The sequence below is a fragment of the Artemia franciscana genome, chromosome 2 (genome assembly GCF_032884065.1).
Source record: "Artemia franciscana chromosome 2, ASM3288406v1, whole genome shotgun sequence".
Taxonomy (NCBI): domain Eukaryota; kingdom Metazoa; phylum Arthropoda; class Branchiopoda; order Anostraca; family Artemiidae; genus Artemia; species Artemia franciscana.
In genome coordinates, this window is record NC_088864.1 from 6,716,254 (window position 1) to 6,738,711 (window position 22,458).

Sequence of the window (22,458 nt, forward strand, 5' to 3'; positions counted from 1 at the left end):
AAAAGTACCTCATTTTTTAAATTTTTCAGAATCAACCCTGCCCCCCAAATCCCGAAAGAGATTGGATCCGTTCTGGTTATGTCAATCACGTATTTAAGACTTTTGCTTAGTTTTTCCACAAAGTTCCATCCCAATCTCTACACCCTTAACGTTTTCCAAGATTTTAGAGGTTTTCCCTTCAACTCCCCCAATTTCACTGGATACTGTCGGTATTTAAAATAAAAGCTCTGAGACACGTTATCCTTCTAAATATTTAAAATTTTATTAACATCCGATCACCCGTTCGTAAGTTAAGAATACCTTTTTTTTCTAATTTTTCCGAATTAACCGTGCCCCCACTCCCCCCATATGGTCGAATTGGGGAAACGACTATTTCTATTTTAATCTTGTCTGGTCCTTGATACGACTACAAAATTGCATCTTCCTAGCCCATCTGGAAGTGCCTAAACTAGCAAAACCGGGACCGACAGACAGGCCGACGGACCAACAGACCGGCAGACAGAATGTGCAATCGCTATGTGTCACTTGGTTAATACCAACTTCCACGACAAAACTACTCTTGAATTAAAAAATATATATTCCGAATATTTTTTAAAAGAAATTTAATGTAAAATTTTTCATGTATGAAAATCTTCAATTTTTCCAAATAGCTGTGGCAAGTGTGACAACGTCAATGCAATACTGAGTTAAATAAAAATGACGTCACTGACACAATTTTTCTCCTCAATGAGGCACAAATATACCAGCACGACAATTTTTCCGAAAAAATATGTAGCCGTTTTCAAGAAAAAAAATACATAAATAGATACATACACAATTATTGATCACTATATATATATATATATATTGATCACTATATATATATTCATCTATAGTAGGTTAGAACTAAGGTAGATTTTCATGGAACAAAGGAAATTCAGATAGTCTTTCTATTTCTTTAAGCCATTGAAAGTAATTAGAGATCCTAATTATAAGGATTTCAAAAATCTATGACTGAAACTGTACAAAGGACCTTCGAGAGCATTGGGCAAATAAGATTCTTGCTATCATATGTGCTTTGCCTACTGGGAAAGTCATAGTTAAATTGCAATGGGGTAATCAAGATTCTCGGGTTGTTTTTGGTTGTCAGTTCTAATACAAGATCAGTTTTGGGTATTTCAACAAAAAATTACAAAAACTATCCATTTAATCTGGTTTTGAAAGAAAAGCATAAGCTTGAAGTAAAAGCATAAGCCTTTTTTCCAATGGAAAACAAAGCTTTTTCTATTTCTAGAGATTTAAAACTAAACTCTGTCACGAGTCAAATTCAGATAGTTTTCGGCGAAACGACACTATTGTTAAAGGGTGCGTTTCTTTACTTGTCCAGTGGGATTTTTACTAATCGAGGTTTAACCCCTAAAAGATAGCAACAAATACTTGTCTGGCCACGTGTTACTGAAAACGGCAAGATTAATTGCGAATAATAACAACATTGGTCACGTGTAATTATTATTTTAATGGTATGTGAAGTTTTGACAAGGAAGAGGCTAGGACTTTGGGCCTGTTTCAAATTTTACAGGCAAATACAGCTTCAGCAATTATTTCAGAGCTGGGTAGCCTAATACAATTTGTGTGGCCAGAAGTTCAACTGTAAGATTTCAAATTGTGGTTGTTATTTGCCTTTTTAAGTCATTCCATTCAAGATGCTTTGGATATTTTTTATTGTGATAAATTGTCTTAATGTTCTGAAAAGGGAAAATTATTTCAATTGCATAGGATAGGAAAATTTTGGTAGGCTAATTAATTCAAAGTCCTAAATTAGCCAGGGAAGTGCTTTTTTTTTCACTAAAAAATCACCACGTTCTTTGAACTCCAATTATATAGCCCTGTTTTCGGCCCCCTTGATCCAGTTCCTGATTGTCATTTACACTAAATTTCACTTTTTCTGTTACCTTTTTATGTTTGCACCAGTTTTACCATTGGGTAAAACTGGTACAAACAGTATTACTGGCTTTCATATAATTTGAATATACCACTTGATGCCTTTTGTAATGCTGTTTACAAATATAATAATTGCTTCTACTGCAAGTTCATATTTAAGCACTTTTTGACCTCTTAAAAATGACCTATATATGGGGTCATTACAAATCTGTAATAGTTTAGAAACAAATTTGGGCTATATATTTGCACATCAGGGGGTGGGGGTAAAGTGTAGCATATATTAAATATGTAAACTAACCATTGCTTGAATTTTTTTGTCTGTGCTGTTGCACTGGTGATTTCTCTTTTCATTAAAATTTGATGTGCACAAACACATTAAAAAAAAAACAGCAATGGTTAGTCTACGTATATAATATATGCTATGCTTTACCCCCACCCCCCTGATGTGCAAATATATAGCCCAAATTTGTTTCTAAATAAAAAAAGAGAAATTATATGTTCTACTTGTTTTCCACAACCCCATTTGAGAAAAATCATTTGTAACAACAATATACCCATGGTTGGCTCAGAATCTCTCTAAAATTCTTTAAACAGAAGGAATTTAAAAAAAAATTATACTCATCAGCAAGAAAAATATTAACATAACTCTCTAAACTTGGCACTTTTTAAGACAATTTTTAGCAAAGCAAATGCAAAACTTTAATTGTGTCCTATGTCATCTAAAAAAAAAAAACATTAAAATGTGTCAAATGAATTTTGATGTAAGATGCCTCTAATACTTTCAGTTGAATCTGTGAAATGAAGGGCCAGGTATTCCTTTACATTTTATACAATATATAAAAAGAAAAACAGTTCAAATTTTTTCACAAAAGAAGAAGCTTGATGTAAAAAAATAAATATATTTTTAACAGAAAGCAACTGACATCAATGAAATCAAATAAAACAAAAATTCATGGAGAATAAATAATATAAGCCATATATTTAACCTATAATGAGGTGGCATAAAAGATTATTTTTAGAATTAGAAAAAAACAGTGTTATGGCTTAAAGTTCTGCTCAATCAACAGGAGTTGTCTAAGGCCAGAATAATTAAGAACTAAGGCCAGAGAAAAAGAAACTGATAACCAAAAAAATAAGGCACCCAAAAATTTCAGGACCCTTTAGAGGGAAAAGAAGTAGAAGTAGGTACTTCAAAATACCTTCCTGGGAAATACTTTAGCCTGTAGACACATCCCTGAAAGTTTCATTTTCCTAGCCTAGCCTCTTTCAAAGATAGCCAAAAGTAGCTAAAGTAAAATTTTACCCCTACTGTATCTTAAAAATCCAGTTTAAATAGCAGTCTCAACAAATATAGACTATATAAAAGGCTATAGGTATTGGCCTAATCATTCTAAATTTTTTCCAACTAATAATTATAGGATGGTTTAGAAACTAGGCCTGTTTGATATAATAACATTTGACTAACTCACCAATGTGATAGCTGCCTCCCTAAGAATCAACCTTTTTAATAACAAAAAAACTTTTCTTCTGACTCCTTATGAAGCTTAGCCTATGCAAGACAGGCCTAGAACACCAAAAACCCTTTAGATACTAAGGAATATGCATAATATTACTTACAGGTCACTGAAAAGCTAAGATTATTTCTATTATTTACAGTTTCCTTGTCTTTTCTCTAGACTTAACGATTTCACATGTTTATCCATTTAAAAAAATATATAGCATTGACGTCACAATCCTCAAATAATCTTTTTATTTGGGGGTTATAAAGTGCCAGCCCACGGACAAGTAATCCTGAGCGTTTGTGGGGATAATCCGACTAACCTCTGACGTCATATGTGTCTAAAGAAACGCTTGGATTAATCAGATTAATAATCGGACAAGTAAAGAAACGCACCCAAAATGAAACGGTAGAAAAATGCCAATATTTGAGTGGTGTAAATGAGGTTTGATCTGTCATAGATAAGTGGCAAGGGCTATTTTTGAAATACATTACTCTTTAACAACTCATTTGTAAACCAGAGATAGATTTTTAGTCACTTTTCAATAAATTAATAGTGTTGATAACTTCTCTTTATTGTTCAATTCCCCCCAGAGATAATTATTAAATTATGAAAGACCTCACTAATTATAAAAAACCCACCAAGTGATATAGGCCTATTCACTTTCATTCTAGCTAAATTATGTTTTAAACTGTGAGTTTACCTTCCATTATGTGAATAGAATATGCAATCAGTCACAGAAGAAAAAAACAAATCATAATCAATATTTGCAAACTGATCATTGATAGAGGTTTGATTAACTGACTCATATTTAATAAAAGACAGTTGTGATTAAAATTAAATTCTATTTAATTGACTGTTTGCTATCATGGAAAGGGTTTAGGCTAGGAAAATGAAACTTTCAGGGATGGGTCTACAGGCTAAAATATGTCCCAGGAAGGTATTTTCAAGTACCCACCTCCACTCCTTCTTCCCTTAAAGGGCCCTGGAATTTGCCTATATGACAGATCTCTACCTATTGAAATTTTCACAAAACAACATTTTACCTTAATTTTCAGTTACTAATTGCTTTTTCTCTGCCTTTAGTTCTGAAAATGCAATTCCTGTTATTTGAGTAGAATTTTCAGCCATATCAATGTTTTTTTCAGAATTTAGGAAATATATTTGCATTTCTTTAAAACCTTATAAAATAGAAGTGAGCAAAGTTATGAAGCTGATAGCAATTTTGTTAGATCTATTTTGCAAGGATTCACTTTTATAACACACTTATTTTTAAAGGTCATCAAAGGCCAGGGCCCTCTAGAGGGAGGAGGAGTAGAGGTAGTTGCTTCAAAATACCTTCCCAGGACATATTTTTAGTCTGTAAATTCATCCCTGAAAGTTTCAATTTCCTAAACTAAACCCTTTCTGAGATAGGGTAAACCCACCGGTACTCAGTCACAGACTAATTCCTGGGCAGAATTTTTGATTAGATTGCAACATGCCCAATACTGGGTCTCTCGAGCACCCAATCTCAGTCAGAGACTTGCTTTTTCTGAGTCACTTCCGAAAAACCTGTTTAGATATTCTTTGCTGAGATCTATGACTCAGGCTCTTTGTCTGGTTATTAGACATTTTAATGTCTTGAAATTTGTTATTTTAAATTGGATTTTCAGAGAGAAAATAGTGGATCCAGGATTTTCTTTGGGGGGGGGGGGGGTTCACAATAGGTTGCTTAGATAAACTTGCAAACAAAAAAATGCCCGCAAAATAAAGGGAACCTCAACAATTATGTGCCGTAGGGTAGAGGAAATGGTCTAAAGTATTGAAGAGTTTGGCCTTTATTTTAATGTTTTAAGATGAACAGAGGAGGTGATATGTTGTATAATGCGGAGCTTTGATTAGATGAAAATAGGCAGTAAAGTGGCCATCATTTCTCACAAAAACTTAAATTAATAAATTTTGCGCTTCTCATGCATTTATTTTCTATTATACAAATTCGCTAAAAAACTACTAGGCTGTGTTGTAAAAGCCATCCCTCTTTGCAAAACAAGTAAACCTAAAAAACCAAAACAGACTACCAAAAATGTAATGATAGGCCTATCAATTTCTTTGCCTTAGTGCCATAGCAAGACAGACTCAAAAACAAATTTTTGACAGTAAAAAGAAGTTATGATTTTAATTTCTCCTCCTTGTTACTACAAAATGAAGATCTTCGCCTTGCAGTTGGCTTTTGCAGTAATACGGACAGATTCCGTTGATAAACCTAAATTTAATTAAATAATTTTTGGCGGTATGCGACATTAGTAAAACTTAACAAAGACCGCACAAAGTGACTAAAATCTTCTTTCAAACTGGTTTACAAAAAAAAACAAAACAGTCTTAATATTGAAAAATTTATGAAAAACTCAACTATTAAAATCAATTACAAAGAAAAATTACTTTCGTCCAGGCCCAAACCAGAGCAAGCAGTCCCAACCAAAAATACAACATCATGTCATGGGGGGGGGGGTGCTCCCGTGCCCTCCTTGGATCCGCCCCTTTTCTGAATGAAAGATTTAGCTGTCATATGAAGACTGGGCTGCTTTGAGGTGAAGACGCTCACATGAGTGAATTTCAAATGCTTAAAACAAATTTAATCAAACAGTTTATGGTAACAAATTGTAGTAAGGAGCGACCCGGCTCAATAATAACCGAAACTCTTAAAAACGGAATTTTATATACCAGTAGTTATAACGAAATAATCGAATTTTAATGCTGATTTTAAATATACAAGTTTCACCAAATTTAGTCATACCCATCAAAAGTTACGAGACTGAGAAAATTTGCCTTATTTTAGAAAATAGGGGAAAACACCCCTTAAGAGTGATAGAATCTTAACAAAAATCACACCATCAGATTCAACGTATCAGAGAACCCTATAGTAGAAGTTTCAAGCTACTATCTACAAAAATGTTGAATTTTTTTTTTTTTGCCGTATTTTTTCCAGGGGTGATCGTATCGACCCAGTGGTCCGAGAATGTCGCCAGAGGACTCATTCTGACGGAAATTAAAAGTTCTAGGGCCTTTTTTAAGTGACCAAAAAAATGGAGGGCACCTAGGCCTCCTCCCATGCTCATTTTTTTCCTAAATTCACCGCATCAAAATTCTGAGATAGCCATTTTATCCAACTTAGTCGAAAAACCTAATAACTATGTCTTTGAGGACGACTTACTCCCCCATAGTCCCCGTGGGAGGGACTGTAAGTTACAAACTTTGACCAGTGTTTACATGTAGTAATGGTTTTTGGGAAGTGTATTGACGCTTTCAGGTGAATTTTTTGGTTGGGGGAGGTTGAGCGATTGTGGGGAAAAGTTTCCATGGGGGAAGAGAATTTCCATGAAGGGGGCGCAGAATTTTCCAGCATTTAAAAAATATGAAAAACTTTTCAACTGAAAGTAATGAGGAGCATTAAAACTTAAAACGAACAGAAATTATTACGCATATGAGGGGTTCACTTCCTTCTAATACCTCGCTCTTTACGCTAAAGTATTTTTAGTATTTTCAACTATTTATTCTACGGTCTTTGTGATTCAGGGGCCATTTTTAAGGAATTGGGACACAATATAAGCTTTAGTATGAAGAGCGAGGTATTCACGAGGGGGCGAACCCCCTCATATAAGTAGTAAAAACATACGAATATAGAAGTTCGTTACGTAAGTTAATTCGTAAGTTACAAAAACGTTCGTAAATAATTAAAAGTTCTAGTTGCCTTTTTAAGTAGCCGCAAATTGGAGGGTAACTAGGCCTACTCTGCTCCTTTTTCTCTAAAATTATCCGATCAAAACTATGAGAAAAACATTTAGCCAAAGAAAAAAAAAATATAGGCAAATTTCGTTTTAATTATTCCAGTGTGGAGAGCCAAAATCAAAACATGCTTTAATTCAAAAACGTTCAGAAATTAAATAAATAAAAAGCAAGTTTTTTTAACTAAAAGTAAGGAGCGACATTAAAACTTAAAACGGACAGAAATTACTCCGTATATGAAAGGGGCTGTTCTCTCTTCAACACCCCGCTCTTTACGCTAAAGTTTTTTAATGTTTTAAAAAATGGAGTGGAGAGAAAGCGTCAAACTTTAGCGTAAAGAGCGAGATATTGAAGAGAGAACAGCCCCTTTCATATATGGAGTAATTTCTGTTCGTTTTAAGTTTTAATGTCGCTCCTTACTTTCAGTAAAAAAAAATGTTTTTTTTATTTAATATATCTTAAAACCATATAACAAATGTATCTTCACAAATTTAGGAAACATCCAATGCGCTAATTCAGCCACATCAAGGAGTTCTCACCACCTGCCAATGATCTATCTTGAAGATGCAATTAAAGAGATTTAAACGAGAAATAAAACCTAGTAAGAGCTGGCTCGACAACTTATGGTTGATAGTATATCTTCCAACTTAAAAAGAACAGAAAATATTCTGTATATGAAAGGGATTGTCCCTCCCTCATCGCCCTGCTTTTTACGGTAAAACTTCGTATAAGAATTCTAGCAAATTCCCTTGGTGTTAAATTTCTCCTGAAAATTTCACCCCCTAGAAACTTCCCTCTCATTGGAAATTCTCCCCGTGAAAAATTTTACTAGCAGAAAATCTCCCCCACTCATGAAATGTATGTATACTTCCCTATAAAAGACTACGTAAGCAACAGACAAAATGTATGACTTAGACATATTCCCAGGAGGATCGTGGTGGTACGGCAAAACTTCGTGTAAGAATTCTAGCAAATTCCCCTGGTGTAAAATTTGTCATGAGAAATTTACCCCCTAGTAACTTACCTGCCATGGGAAATTCTCCTCGTAAAAAATTTCACTTGCAGAAAATACTCCCGCATTCAAAAATATATGTATACTTCCCTGTAATAGGCTACGTAAGCGACGGGCAAATTTAATAACTTAGACCTATTCCCAGAAGGATCGTGGTATCTCGAAAGGTATAATTGTTCGGCCTTTCAACTATTCTGAACAAAAAAATGCTTCTACTACTAACAAATTACCGCAGCACCAAGCCCTCTGAGGCCAACACGGCTAAGCTCAGTCCTCTTCCAATCCAATATATTCAAAACTTCCCTCTTTACACTCTCCCAGAAAATTCCCATTTCATTTAAAGCTTTCTTTATGAAATCCTCCCACCCCAACCGTGGATGACCAGCTTTCTGCTTAGCCCTAGACCGCTGGTCAAAAAGGACAATCGTCGGTAATCTGTCATCCTTCATCCGCAAAGCGTGCCCTAGCCATCTTAACCTTTCTCTCATTAGAGCCATAGAAAGCAGGATGCTATCTCAAAATTTTGATTGTACTATTCAGATAAAAAAAATTCTAGTTGTGGATTCCTTCCAGAATTCTTTTTGCATAGGCTACGAATCCACCTCAAAAATAGCCTAATTATATTTGAAGAAAGATCTGTTTTCACTCAAGTTAATTACCCTATTTATTTATCTGACGGTTCAATGAGAGCTGGGATGTTTTGACATTAAAATGCACTGTTGTGAATCATCCCTGTCTAAGTACCAAACAATCAGATAACTAATCGCCTCGCGGGTGATATGCTATTGAATATTTTAAACCCAACAAGGAACCAGATAATTGCACATGAAACGACAACAGTAGCTTGTTGTCATTTCCTAGGTTAATTGAAATTCATTTGTTTAGCCTGAAACTTTGTGAAATTTTTAATATCCCAATGGTTTCTTGGGATTTCTGGCAAAAATAGGACGTTTATTAAGAATTAGATACATTTGTGAAGCCTTTTTTGGAGGATTTTACAGCATGCAATTATCCGGTCAAGTCACTGCCCAATTATTAATACGTTTTCTGTCCAACTTTTTACCCTCTTTGAAGTAATTAGCAATTGTACTGTTGTTGTTTTTTTGTAAAGAGAGTTTGCTTTCCACGGCAAAATAGAATTATCCTTGATACTAGGGCGTTTATCCCCCCTTTTCAGGATAAAGTACAGCTTTTATGGATCAATTTTGGAAACTATTATTTTTCATTAAAATCTACGTTTTTGCATTAGGAGAACTACCCCCTGCAACACCCATATCGCACTGTTAACCCTAAAATTTCCCTTTCAGTGGGATATAATAGATTAATCACTGGTTCTAAATCGCTATGAACACAACCTGAGCCTAAAACGTACTTTTGAGGCTCCAGTCTTCTTCCCCCCATCCGCTACAATACTACAAATTAAAGTTAATCTGTATTTTCCGATATACGTGCTTTTTGCATTACTAAACAAAAAATTGCTACTTTATATCTGCTGTTTCGAGGTTTCCCCCCCCGAAAAAAAATTTCTTGCGTACGTGCCTGCTATATATATATATATATATATATATATATATATATATATATATATATATATATATATATATATATATATATATATATATATATATATATATATATATATAAATCCTCCCCATATTCCCCATGAATCCCCATATTTCTTCATGAAATCCTCCCACACCAACCGCGGATGACCAGCTTTCTGTTTAGCCCTAGACGGCCAGCCAAAAAGGACTGTATTTGGTAATAATTCATCCTTTTTCCACAAAGCGAAAGTTTGACTGTTTCTTTTAACTCTACTTTTTGAAAACAGTAAAAACTTTAGCGTAAAGAGCAGGGCGTTAAAGAAGGAGCAGCCCCTTTCATATAAGGGGTAATTTCTGTTCGTTTTAAGTTTTAATGTCGCTCCTTACTTTCAGTTAAAAAAACTTGTTTTTTTTTAATTTAATTTCTGAACGTTTTTTAGTTAATCCATGTTTTGATTTCGGCTCTCCGCAGATGAATAATTAAAGCGAAATTTGCATATTTATTTATTTGGCTAAATGGCTTTCCCATAGTTTTGATCGAATGATTTTGCGAAAAAAGGAGGGGAAGGAGGCCCAGTTGCTCTCCAATTTTTTGGGTACTTAAAAAGGCAACTAGAACTTTTAGTTTTTACGAACGTTTTCATTAGTAAAAGATATACGTAACTTGCGAATTAGCGTACGTAACAAACTTCTATGTTCGTATGTTTTTATTACGTATATGAGAAGGTTCGCCCACTCGTCAATAATTCTTTGCATTAAAGCTTAAATTTTGTCCCCTGAATCACAAAGGCCGTTGAATAAATAGTTGAAATTACTAAAAATCCTTTAGCGTAAAGAGTGAGGTATTTGGAGGAGGTGAACCCCTTAGATGCGTAATATTTTCTGTTCGTTTTAAGTTTTAATGCTACTCCACACTTCCAGTTGAAAAAAACTTTTTCATATGTATTTTCTCATTGTTTTTTTAAATAATGCTAGAAAATGCTGCGCCCCCTTTATGGAAATCTTCTTCCCCCATGACAAATTCCTCCATGGAAAATTTCCCCCACATAGTCCCCTCTTCTCAACCCCCTCCCTCCCGACCAAAAAATCCCTCTGAAAACGTCTCTACATTTCCCAATAACCATTAATAGGCCTATATGCAAACACTGGTCAAAATTTGCAACTTGCAGCCCCTCCCACAGGGACTGTGGGGGAGTAAGTCGTCCTAAAAGACATAGTTATAAGGTTTTTTGACTATGCTGAATAAAATGGCTATCTCAGAATTTTGATCCGACTACTTTGGGAAAATGAGGGTGGGAGGGGGCCTAGGTGCCCTCTGATTTTTTTGGTCACTTAAAAAGGGCACTAGAAATTTTCAATTCCGTTCGAATGAGCCCTCTTGCAAAATTCTAGGACCACTGGGTCGATACGATCACCCCTGGAAAAAAAAACAAAAAAAATAAACAAACAAATAAACACGCATCCGTGATTTGTCTTCTGGCAAAAAATGCAAAATTCCACATTTTTGTAGATAGGATCTTGGAACTTGTACCATAGGGTTCTCTGATACGCTGAATCTGATGGTGTGATTTTCATTAAGATTCTATGACTTTTAGGGGGTGTTTTACCCTATTTTCTAAAATAGGTCAGATTTTCTCAGGGTCGTAACTTTTGATGGGTAAGTCTAAACTTGATGAAACTTATATATTTAAAATCAGCATTCAAATGAGATTCTTTTGATGTAACTATTGGTATCAAAATTCCGTTTTATAGAGTTTTGGTTACTATTGAGCCGGGTCGCTCCTCACTACAGTTCGTTACCACGAACTGTTTGATTCTTTAAAACTGTTATATATAAATTATTTTCATTATATTAAGCTACAATATATGTATGTTATTGCATGTTACATTGTTGTAAATAAAATTTTTAGGGTACGTTATTGGTCGAAGATATACCATTGAAAATAATTGAAGAGGCGCCATTAAAGGGCATAATTAAAGATTTCCGCCTCCCCCCCTAATGATACTGGATCCGGTCGGGATTTAAAATAAGAGATCTGAGTTTTGAGGTCCTTCTAAATACGAAATCTCAGTAAGATACGATCACTCTTTCGTAAGTTAAAAATGCCTCAATTTTTCTAATTTTTTAGAATTAACCCCCCCCCCAAACTCCCCCAAAGAGAGCAGATCTGTTCCGATTAATCCCGTATCTAGGACTTGTTCTTATTCCCCCCCCCAAGTTTCATCTCAATCCCTATAATCTAAGCGTTTTCCAAGATTTTAGGTCTCCCTCCAACTTCCTCCAATGTTACCGGATCTGGCCGGGATTTAAAATGAGACCTCTGAGACACGATATCCTTCCAGATATAAAATTTCATTAAGATCACATCACCCGTTCGTAAGTTAAATATACCTCATTTCTCTATTTTTTCCGAATTAACCGGCCCCCCACTCCCCTTGCCAGCTGGTCAAATCGGGAAAACAACTATTTCTAATTTAATCTTGCCCGGTCCCTGATATGCCTGCCAAATTTCACCGTCCTAGCTTACCTGGAAGTGCCTAAAGTAGCAAAACCGGGACAGACAGACAGACCGACAGAATTTGTGATCGCTATGAGTGACTTGGTTAATACCAAGTGCCATAAAAACTATCGGAAAACACTTAGCAAAGTGCTATTACTGCCTAGGCGTGTTATATAACGCTCATTTCGCTTTTCTACTGTACACACTGGACTAGCTACTCCGTAACGTGAAGACAGAGTTGCATTACTTTATATATAGAATTACAAAGACAAACAATTATCAGCATAAAAATGATAAGAAGGTTCTTAAGGCCGTGATTAAGTGAACTTGAAAACATCGAGCTTCAGAATTGAAGTAAGGTTACCCTTCTGTCTTTTAATTCTCTAGAGATCGTCGATTGTCAAAACTTCAAATAGCACCAATTATCAAGTCTTGTCAAAGGTTTTGATTGACAGCTTCCTTTGGTGAGATGCTTCAGCCGAGAAATAATAATATATTTGACAGTGTCTTGCAAAGCTTGGTTACCGACCAAGGGAGATTAGAAAATGAGCAAAAGAGCACTATCATTCTCAAGTACAAAATGCCCATGTATATGCAACTGTGACGGCATGCATAGAATGCATTTTAAAATTTATTGTTTTTTCCACTTTATTTCCTAGGGATAGGCTATTTAAAATACCTCATTTCATTAATTCGAAACTAAACAGCGAACTTAGTTGAAAGCTTTCTTCAAGGATTCTTAGAAAACCAAAGTTTTCTTACAAATTAAATAAAAAAAAAAAAAAAACTGAAAGTAAGGAGTGACATTAAAACTTAAGACGAACAGAAATTACTTCGTATATGAACGGGACTGCTTCCTCATGAACGCCCCGCTCTTTACGCTGAAGTTTTTTACTGTTTTATAAAATAGAGTTAAGAGGAAGAGTCAGACTTTAGCGTGAAGACCGGGGCATTGATGAGGAGACAGCCGCTTTCATATATGAAGTAATTTCTGTTCGTTTTATGTTTTAATGTCACTCCTTACTTTCAGTTAAAAACACTTGTTTTTATTTAATTTAATTTCTTAACGTTTTTTAATCAATGCATGTTTTGATTTATGCTCTCCACAGATGAATAATTAAAACGAAATTTGGGTATTTATTTTTTTGGCTAAATGGGTTTCTCATAGTTTTGACCAAATGATTTTGAGAAAAAAATAGGAGCGAGGAAGGAGGTATAGTTGCTCTCCGATTATTTGGTTACCTGAAAAGGCAACTAGAACTTTTAATTTCTTACGAATTTTTTTATTAGTAAAATTATTAGTAAAAATAAATTTTACTAGTTAAAGACATACGTAACTTACAAATTAGCTTACGTAAGGAACTTCTGTATTCTCACATTTTTATTACATATATGAGGGGGGCTCACCCCCTCAACAGTACCTCCCTCTTCACACTAGAGCTTAAATTTTGTCCCGATTTCTTAAGAATGACCCCTGAATTACAAAAGCCGTAGAATAAATAGTTGAAATTCTAAAAATACTTTAGCGTAGAGAGCGAGGTATTAGGAGGAGGTGAGCCCCTCATATGCGTAATAATTTCTGTTCCTTTTAAGTTTTAATGCTGCTCCTCACTTTCAGTTGAAAAAACTTTGTCATATTTATTTTTTCATTGTTTTTTTTTTTTAATAATAGTAGGAAATCCTGCGCTCCCTTCATGGAAATTTTCTTCCTCCATGAAAAGTTTCCCCAGCATATCCCTCTCTTCTCAACCCTGCCCCAGACCAAATGAAAACGCCCCTGAAGACGTCTGTACACTTATAAGGATTTAGTTATAAGGATTTCCGACTACGCTGAATAAAATGGCTATCTCAGAATTTTGATCCGGTTACTTTGGAAAAATAATTAGCGTGGGACGGGGGCCTAGGTGCCCTCCGAGATTTTGGTCACTTAAAAAAGGCACTAGAACTTTTCATTTCCGTTAGAATGAGCCCTTTTGCAGCATTCTAGGGCCACTGGGTTGATACGATCACCCCTGAAAAAAAAACACAAATAAACACGCATCTGTGATCTGCCTTCTGACAAAAAATACAAAATTCCACATTTTGCAGATAGGAGCTTGAAATTTCTACAGTAGTGTTCTATGACTTTTAGGCAGATCACGGATGCGTGTTTATTGTTTTTTTTTGTTTTTTTTCCAGGGGTGATCGTATCCACCAAATTGTCCTAGAATGTTGCGAGAGGGCTCATTCAAACGGAAATAAAAAGTTCTAGTGCCCTTTTTAAGCGACGAAAAAAATTGGAGGGCACCTAGGCCCCCTCCCACGCTAATTATTTTCCCAAAGACAACGGATCAAAATTCTGAGATAGCCATTTTATTCAACGTAGTCGAAAAACCTTATAACTATGTCTTTGGAGACGACTTACTCCTCCATAGTCTCCGTGGGAGGGGTTACAAGTTAAAAACTTTGACCAGTGCTTACATATAGTAATGGTTATTGGGAAGTGTACAGGTGTTTTCAGGAGAATTTTTTGGTCGGGGAGAGGGGTCGAAAAGAGGGGGATATACTGGGGGAACTTTCCATCGAGGACTTGGTCATGGGGGAAGAAAATTTCCATGAAGGGAGCGCAGGATTTACTAACATTATTAAAAAAAACAATGAAAAAATATATATGAAAAAGTTTTTTTTCAGCTGGAAGTAAGGAGCAGCATCAAAACTTAAAACGAACAGAAATTATTACCCATATGAGGGGCTCACCTCCTCCTAATACCTCGCTCTTTACGCTAAAGTATTTTTAGTAATGTCAACTATTTATTCTACGGCTTTTGTGATTCAGGGGTCATTCTTAATTAATTGGGCCAAAATTTAAGATTTAGTGTAAAGAGAGAGGTACTGACGACGGGGTGAACCCTCTCATATGTGTAATAAAAATATGAGAATAAAAAATTCTTCACGTAAGCTAGTTTATAAGTTACGTATATCTTTTACTTATAAAACCATTCGTAATAAATTAAATTTCTAGTTGCCTTTTTTTATTAACCAAAAAATTGGAGGGCAACTAGGCTTCCTCCCCCGCTCTTTTTTCCCAAAATCATTCGATCAAAATTATGAGTAAGCCATTCAGCAAAAAAAAAAATAAAAATTCAAATTTTGTTTCAATTATTACTCTGCGGAGAGCCAAAATCAAAACATGCATTTATTCAAAAACATTCAGAAATTAAATAAAAAAACAAGTTTTTTCAACTGAAAGTAAGGAGCGACATTAAAACTTAAAACGGACACAAATTACTTCGTATATAAAAGGGGCTGCTTCCTCATCAACGCCCCGCTCTTTACGCTAAAGTTTTTTACTGTTTTAAAAAGAAGAGTTGGGAGAAAGAGTCAAACTTTAGCGTAAAGAGCGGGGCGTTGATGAAGAAGCAGCCCCTTTTATATACGAAGTAATTTCTGTTCGTTTTAAGTTTTAATGTCGCTCCTTACTTTCAGTTGAAAAAACTTGTTTTTTTATTTAATATATTTAAAATCAGCATTAAAATGCGATTCTTTTGATGTAGCTATTGGTACCAAAATTCCATTTTTTAGAGTTTCGGTTACTATTGAGCCGGGTCGCTCTTTACTACAGTTCGTTACTACGAAGTGTTTGATAAAGTTGGAGGACAAGCAATATAAACAAAGGTATTTTATTTCAAATGACAATACAATTAAGTATGTAACTACAAAGAAGGATAGAATGTAAGGAAAATGAATTTTCCTGTTACCGGTACTAGACGATTAATCTTATAAGTACGGCTCTTGTATTGGAACCCCCTGTGGAACTTTGGGATCAAAGCATCAATGAAGAATCCTTTCAGCTTGGGAAAAATCTTTTCGGTCCAAAAGCCTGGATTGCGGTCTATCTTTTCAATGTAGAAGTCTTTCTGGGTAAAAATCATGAAAAAGCAAGTATATAGCTGAGCACATTCAAGCTGACTGATTGTACTTGGTAAAAGTAGTCGTGGCCTCGTTTGGGGTTGACCAGTCCATTCTTTCCAACTTCCATGCAATAGTCCGCCTTAGACTCTTTTCGGTTCTTTATCCACTAGCCTATCCCCAAATTTCTCGCAGTTTTGCAGTTCCATACCTCGCTTTGATTTAATTTTCCCCATGATTTCGGCTTTGTGTGCATAACTTTCCTGAAGGCTCCTGACTATTTCTCATTTCTATGTTTCCTCATTGCATTGAAATAATTTATGAAAATTTCACACTATTAATAAGCAGCTGATTATTCCAGCTTGTCATTTTCGTCTCTAGGGGTTATTATCGGCGATCTGAAACGATTCTTTATGGCAACCGACTTGTAAAAATTTCAGGTAGCTGAAAATATTCTAGGGGACTGTTAGAAAACAGGAAAATACATCAAAAAATGGTTCCAATCATCTTATAGGTTATTGTCTTCTGCACATGATAGTACCAATTTTGTTCCAAAAGCAATATCCTTCATAGAGTACACTTGTGAAAAATCCCTAGACATTTTCTAAGATTTCTAAGCAATTAGAGGAAATAGAACAAAATCCTTTCAAACATTTTGTAGCATCTTCAAGAAGCTATGGCCTGATATTAAAAGCGGCATCTTCCGCCAATGAATACTTGAGTACTTTTTAAATATAAATTTTCAATTTAACATGGGATTTTCGAGTTCCATCAGTTCACTTAATCACCCCCTTAAATAACTTTATTCGTATACCGAAACACACACACTTCAAAACAAGGAAATTGATTCTTATCTTTTCGTTTTCATCCTTTTAGAACGGAAACCTTTCAAACTTAATTTTCAGTCGAAATTTTGTTCATCGGGTTAATTATAAATTCATTTGTTTAGCTCGCTAGCAACTGAAAACAATCTTTTTTAATGTTATTGTCTGAGTAACTAATTTGATTTTAGCGTTGGTAATTTAAACTTAAAATTTGAAAGAGGACGAACAAAATTTTTCAAAAGAATGTAAGGACCGACATTATAATTTAAAACGAACATAAATTAGCCTATTACGTGAGGGAGGTTGCTCCATAATGCTTTCTTATTATGAATAGGCAAATAGGCCTAAGTGCTTCTGAAAGTGTTTAAACGAGGATTCTATTTTTCGTTCGGGGGAGGGGGGTATTTACCCCTGGAAAATACCCCCATGGTTGATTGATCTCCAATCACTTTTTAATTAAAAAAAAGTACTAGGTCTACTTCTTTCAGCACAAAAGTTTTTCTGTTTTTCTTAAGTGAGAAAAAACAAAGAAGTGTGGGCATTTGGACGTAACCGTACCGGATTCGCTCTCCTTGGGGGAGTTGGGGGAGGGGTTCAGTGATTTGGTGCTTCTGTACGAGCTAGGACGATGAAAATTGGTAGGCGTGTCAGGGAGCTGCACAAATTGACTTGATATAGTCGTTTTCCCAGATTCGACCATCTGGGGGGCTAAAGGGAGAGGAAAAATTAGAAAAATTAGGTATTTATAACTTATGAGTTGGTGATCGGATCTTGGAGAATTTTGATATTTAGAAGGACACCGTGACTCAGAGCTCTTATTTTAAATCCTGACCGGCATTAAGCCTCTGATTTTCTTTTAAATCAGTCTGTTGATTTATATAATAGAAAGTAAATGTATGAGAAGTACAAAAATTATTAATTTAAGTTTGGATTATTGTGGTGTCACGAAAATGACACCATCAGATTCAGCGTGTCAGAAAACCCTACTATAGAAGTTTCAAGCTCCTATCTACAAAAATGTGGAATTTTGTATTTTTTGCCAGAAGACGAATCACGGGTGCGTGTTTTTTTTCCAGGGGTCATCGTATCGACCAAGTGGTCCTAAAATATCGCAAGAAGGCTCATTCTAACGGAAATGAAAAGTTCTAGTGCCTTTCTTAAGTGACCAAAAAAATTGGATGGCACCTAGGCCCCCTCCAACGCTCATTTTTTCCCCAAAGTCAACGGATCAAAATTTTGAGATAGCCAATTCGATCAGCATAGTCGAAAACCTTAATAAATATGTCTTTGGGATGACTTACTCCCCCTCAGTCCCCAGGAGAGGGGCTGCAAGTTACAAACTTTGACCAGTGTTTATACACAGTAAAGGTTATTGGGAAGTGTACAGTTTTTCAGGGGGACTATTTTGGGTTGGGGGGAGGTTGAGGGGAGGGGGATATGCGAGAGGATCTTTCTTTGGAGGAATATGTCACAGGGGAAGAGAATTCAATGAAGGGGGCGCAGGATTTTCTAGCATTATTATAAAAAATCAATTAAAAAATAAATATGAAGAAGTTTTTTCAACTGAAAGTAAGGGATAGCATTAAAACTTAAAACGAACAGAGATTATTACATATATGAGGGGTTCATCTCCTCCTAGATACCTCGCTCTTTACGCTAAAGTATTTTTAGTAATTTCAACTATTTATTTTACGGCCTTTCTGATTCAGGGGTCATTCTTAAAGAGTTGGGACAAAATTTAAGCTTTAGTGTAAAGAGTGAGGTATTAACGAAGGGATAAACCCCCTCATATACGGAATAAAAATATAAGAATATAAAAGTTCATTATGCAAGTTAATTCTTAAGTTACGTATATTTTTTACTAATAAAAATGTTCGATAAAAATTAAAAGTTCTAGTTGCCAAAAAATTGGAGGGTAATTAGGCCTCCTCCCCCACCCCTTATTCCTCAAAATTGTCTGATCAAAACTAAGAGAAAGCCATTTAGCCAAAAAAAGAATTAATATGCAAATTTCATTTTCATAATTTATGTGCGGAGAGCCAAAATCAAACATGCATTAATTCAAAAATGTTCAGAAATTAAATATAAAAAACTAGTTTGTTCCCTTCTCAACGCCCCGCTCTTTACGCTAAAGTTTTTTACTGTTTAATAAAGCAGAATTGAGAGAAAGAGTCAAACTTTAGCGTAAAGAGCGGGGCGTTGAGAAGGGAACAGCCCCTGTTATTCACGGACTAATTTCTGCTCGTTTTAACTTTTAATGTGGCTCCTTACTTTCAGTTACTAAAAAATAGTTTTTTTTTAATTTAATTAACTTGCAATTCAAATCAAAATATGGCTCATTCTTTTTTATATTTTTTTGGCAGGCCACACGACTCTACACAACTGCTCATTTATTTCATTTAACTGCATAATTACACCATGTGCATCTTTTTCATTGTCCTCTAACGCTTTCAACTTATTTTTTACATGCGATTCCAAGAGCTCTCTTTTAAATGCCTCAATATCTTATCTGTTAAATAATTTCTAATTCGTTTTTCTAAACCTACTTTTCTAAACCCCACATTGTAGAAATTTCTTACTCGTGGGACGCGGTCCTGAAACTGCCCAACCTTCAGCTGAAGCTTAATAGCTCTACGATCAGATCTAACTAAAGCTAATGTTCCCATATTAATTGATTCAGGTACAAATTGCGTTTTAATTAGCGCATAATCTACAACACTAGGAGTTGGTCCCGAAAGGCAAGTAATCATCAGATCATGTTCCCCACAAAGCGCCAGGAGCTTTCTTCACCATATATTTATTTTTGTTTTTTCATCCTTGTTACTTCGTGGTATTCTACAACAAATTGGGACAAAATCACCTAAATCTGGGATCAACACATCTAAGATCTCAGCCTCCATACCGGTATTCGCATTAAAATCCCCCATCAACACGCACTCCAGATCTCTCTAACTTTCTTGTATTAACGATAATTTTTCTTCAATAATTTCCCTAGTATTTTCTCGACTGTACGAACTATTCCGTGCACGTAAATTAATTGCTTTGGGAGTAAACCCAAAATTAATTGCTTCCCATATTCAAAACAATTACACAGTCAAAGCGTTTTCAGATCTACTATTAATTCTCTCACAACTTTCAATAGCAGGTGCTTTGACCAAACCCGAAATGCCACCCTAATATTTATTATTTCTTGATACATTACGCACAAACTTTGTTCGTTATCTTTCCGGTCTTGTCGGTTTAAAACCATAACCTGTCATCGGATCTCAAAATGCAATTTAGAAGTCTATTAAAAGTTTAAAAAAAAATTGGGTTGGTTTATTTTAAATTTAATACCATTTAAGGCTTGTTGGGGGGAGGGGTTGCAAAAAGAAACCTTAAAAAAATGTATTTTTAATACGTCTCTTGTGTTGGAGAATTTTTTTGGGGGAGCAGGAAGGTCTAATCCCTTCATCCTCCTTTATGGGTTCAGTATATGAAAGGGGCTGTCTCCTCATCAACGCCCCCACTCCTTACGCTAAAATTTAACTCTTTGTCACAGTTGTACTTTTTAAAGCAATAGAAAACTTTAGCATAAAGAGCGGGGCGTTGAGGAGGGGACAGCCCCTTTTATATACGGAGTCATTTCTATCCGTTTTAAGTTTTAATGCCGCTCCTTACTTTCACGGAAACAAACTTTTTTTATTTAATTTCTGAACGCATTTGAATTAATGTAGATTTTGATTTTGGCTCATCGTAACTGAATAATTAAAACGAAATTTGCATATTATTTTTGTATGGCTAAATTGTGTTTTCAAACTTTTTATCGGACAATTTTGATCAATAAGGGGCGGGGGAGGTGGCCTAATTTCCCTCGAATTTTTTGGTTACTTAAAAAGTAACCAAAAATGTTTTTTTTTCAAATAAAGCTGGAAAATCCAGCATCCCCTTTTTGGAAATGCGCTTCCCCGTGATAAATCCACCCCTTGGAAGGATCCTCCCACGTATCCCCCTCCACCCGACCATAAAACGTTTTATACATAAAATGTTGGATTTCACACGTTTTATGCTTTAAACATCTTTTTGTGTTGGATAAACATTTTTTGGAGGGAGAGGGAGGGGACCTAGTCCTGGTTCCTGGGTTCGGTCTTGCTATCATTGATAGCCTATATTTTTATGGCACTTTGTATCAACCAAGTGACATATAGCAATAGCAAATTCTGTCGGTCTGTCGCGGTTTTACTACTTTAGGCGCTTCCAGGTAAGTTAGGACGATGAAATTTGGCAGACGTATCAGAGAGGCCCACTCTCTTTCGGGGAGCTGCGGGGGGGGGGGGGGGGGGGGTTAATTCTGAAAAATTAGAAAAATGAATTATTTTTAACTTACGAAGGAGTGATCGGATCTTAATGAAATTTTATATTTGGAAGGATATCATGTCTCAGAGATCTTATTTCACATTCTGACCGGATCCGGGGAAGGGGAAGTTGGGGGGCGGAACCTAAAATCTTTGAAAATGCTTAGAGTGGAGGGATCAGGATGAAACTTGGTGGGAAAAATAAGCACAAGTATTAAATACGGGATTGATATAACTGGGACGGATCTGCTCTCTTTGAGGGAGTTGGGGGGGGGAGATTTAATTCTAAAATATTAGAAAAAATGAGGTATTTTTAACTTACGAAAAAGTGATCGTATCTTAATGAAATTTCATATTTAGAATGACCTTGAAACTCAGATCTCTTATTTTATATCCCGACCGAATCCAGTGTCATTGGGGGGGGGGGCGGAAATCTTGGAAAACGGTTAAAGCGGAGAGATCAGGATAAAACTTGGTGGAAAGAATATGCATAAGTTATAGATACGAGATTGACATAATTGGTACGGATACGTTCTCTTTGGGGGAGCTGGGGGTTATTAATTTGGAAAAATTAGAAAAATTGAGGTATTTTTAACTGGATCTTAGTGAAATTTGATATTTAGAAGGAACTCATGTCCTAGAGCTCTTATTTCAAATCCTGACCAAATCTGTATATATTAGGGGGAGACCGGAATTCTTGGAAAACGCTTATAAATGTCGTAGATACGTGACCGGACTGGATCCACTCTCTTTGGGGGAGTTAGGTGGTGGGGTTCAGTGCTTTGGCGAGTTTGGTGCTTCTGGACATGCTAGGACGATGAAAATTGGTAGGCGTGTCAGGGAACAGTACAAATTGATTTGATTTCCTTGATTCCCCGATTCGGCCATATGGAGGCTGAAGGGAGGGGAAAAATTAGAAAAATTGAGGTATTTTTAACGTACGAGTAGGTGATAGGATCTTAATGAATTTTCTTCATTTCATAATAACAAGGAGGAGAAATCTACAATCCTAACTTCTTTAGGCTGTCAAAATGATATTTCAGGATTGTGCTGTCACAATGGGACTGAAAAGGAAAATATTTAGTTCTTTTTACTGTCAAAAAATTTTGTTTTTGAGTCTTGGCACTGAGAAAAAGAAATTGATAGGCCTATCATTACTTTTTTGGCAGTC

The 22,458-nt window shown here is 35.5% G+C and overlaps 1 protein-coding gene across 4 annotated transcripts in view; it reads left to right on the plus strand.

Annotated features, from left to right (window-relative positions):
- Window positions 1-1,423: 1,423 nt before the first annotated feature.
- The window catches only part of LOC136036843 (zinc finger protein 583-like), a 61,540-nt gene continuing 40,505 nt past the window's right edge, over window positions 1,424-22,458 (plus strand). The window contains exon 1 of one of the 4 annotated variants that reach the window (XM_065719191.1): window positions 1,424-1,499. The gene's annotated coding sequence lies outside the window, so the exon portion shown is untranslated. Of the gene's footprint in view, window positions 1,630-3,830; window positions 3,887-22,458 lie in introns of those variants that run through there. The other 3 variants (XM_065719176.1, XM_065719182.1, XM_065719203.1) reach the window with 3 other exon arrangements.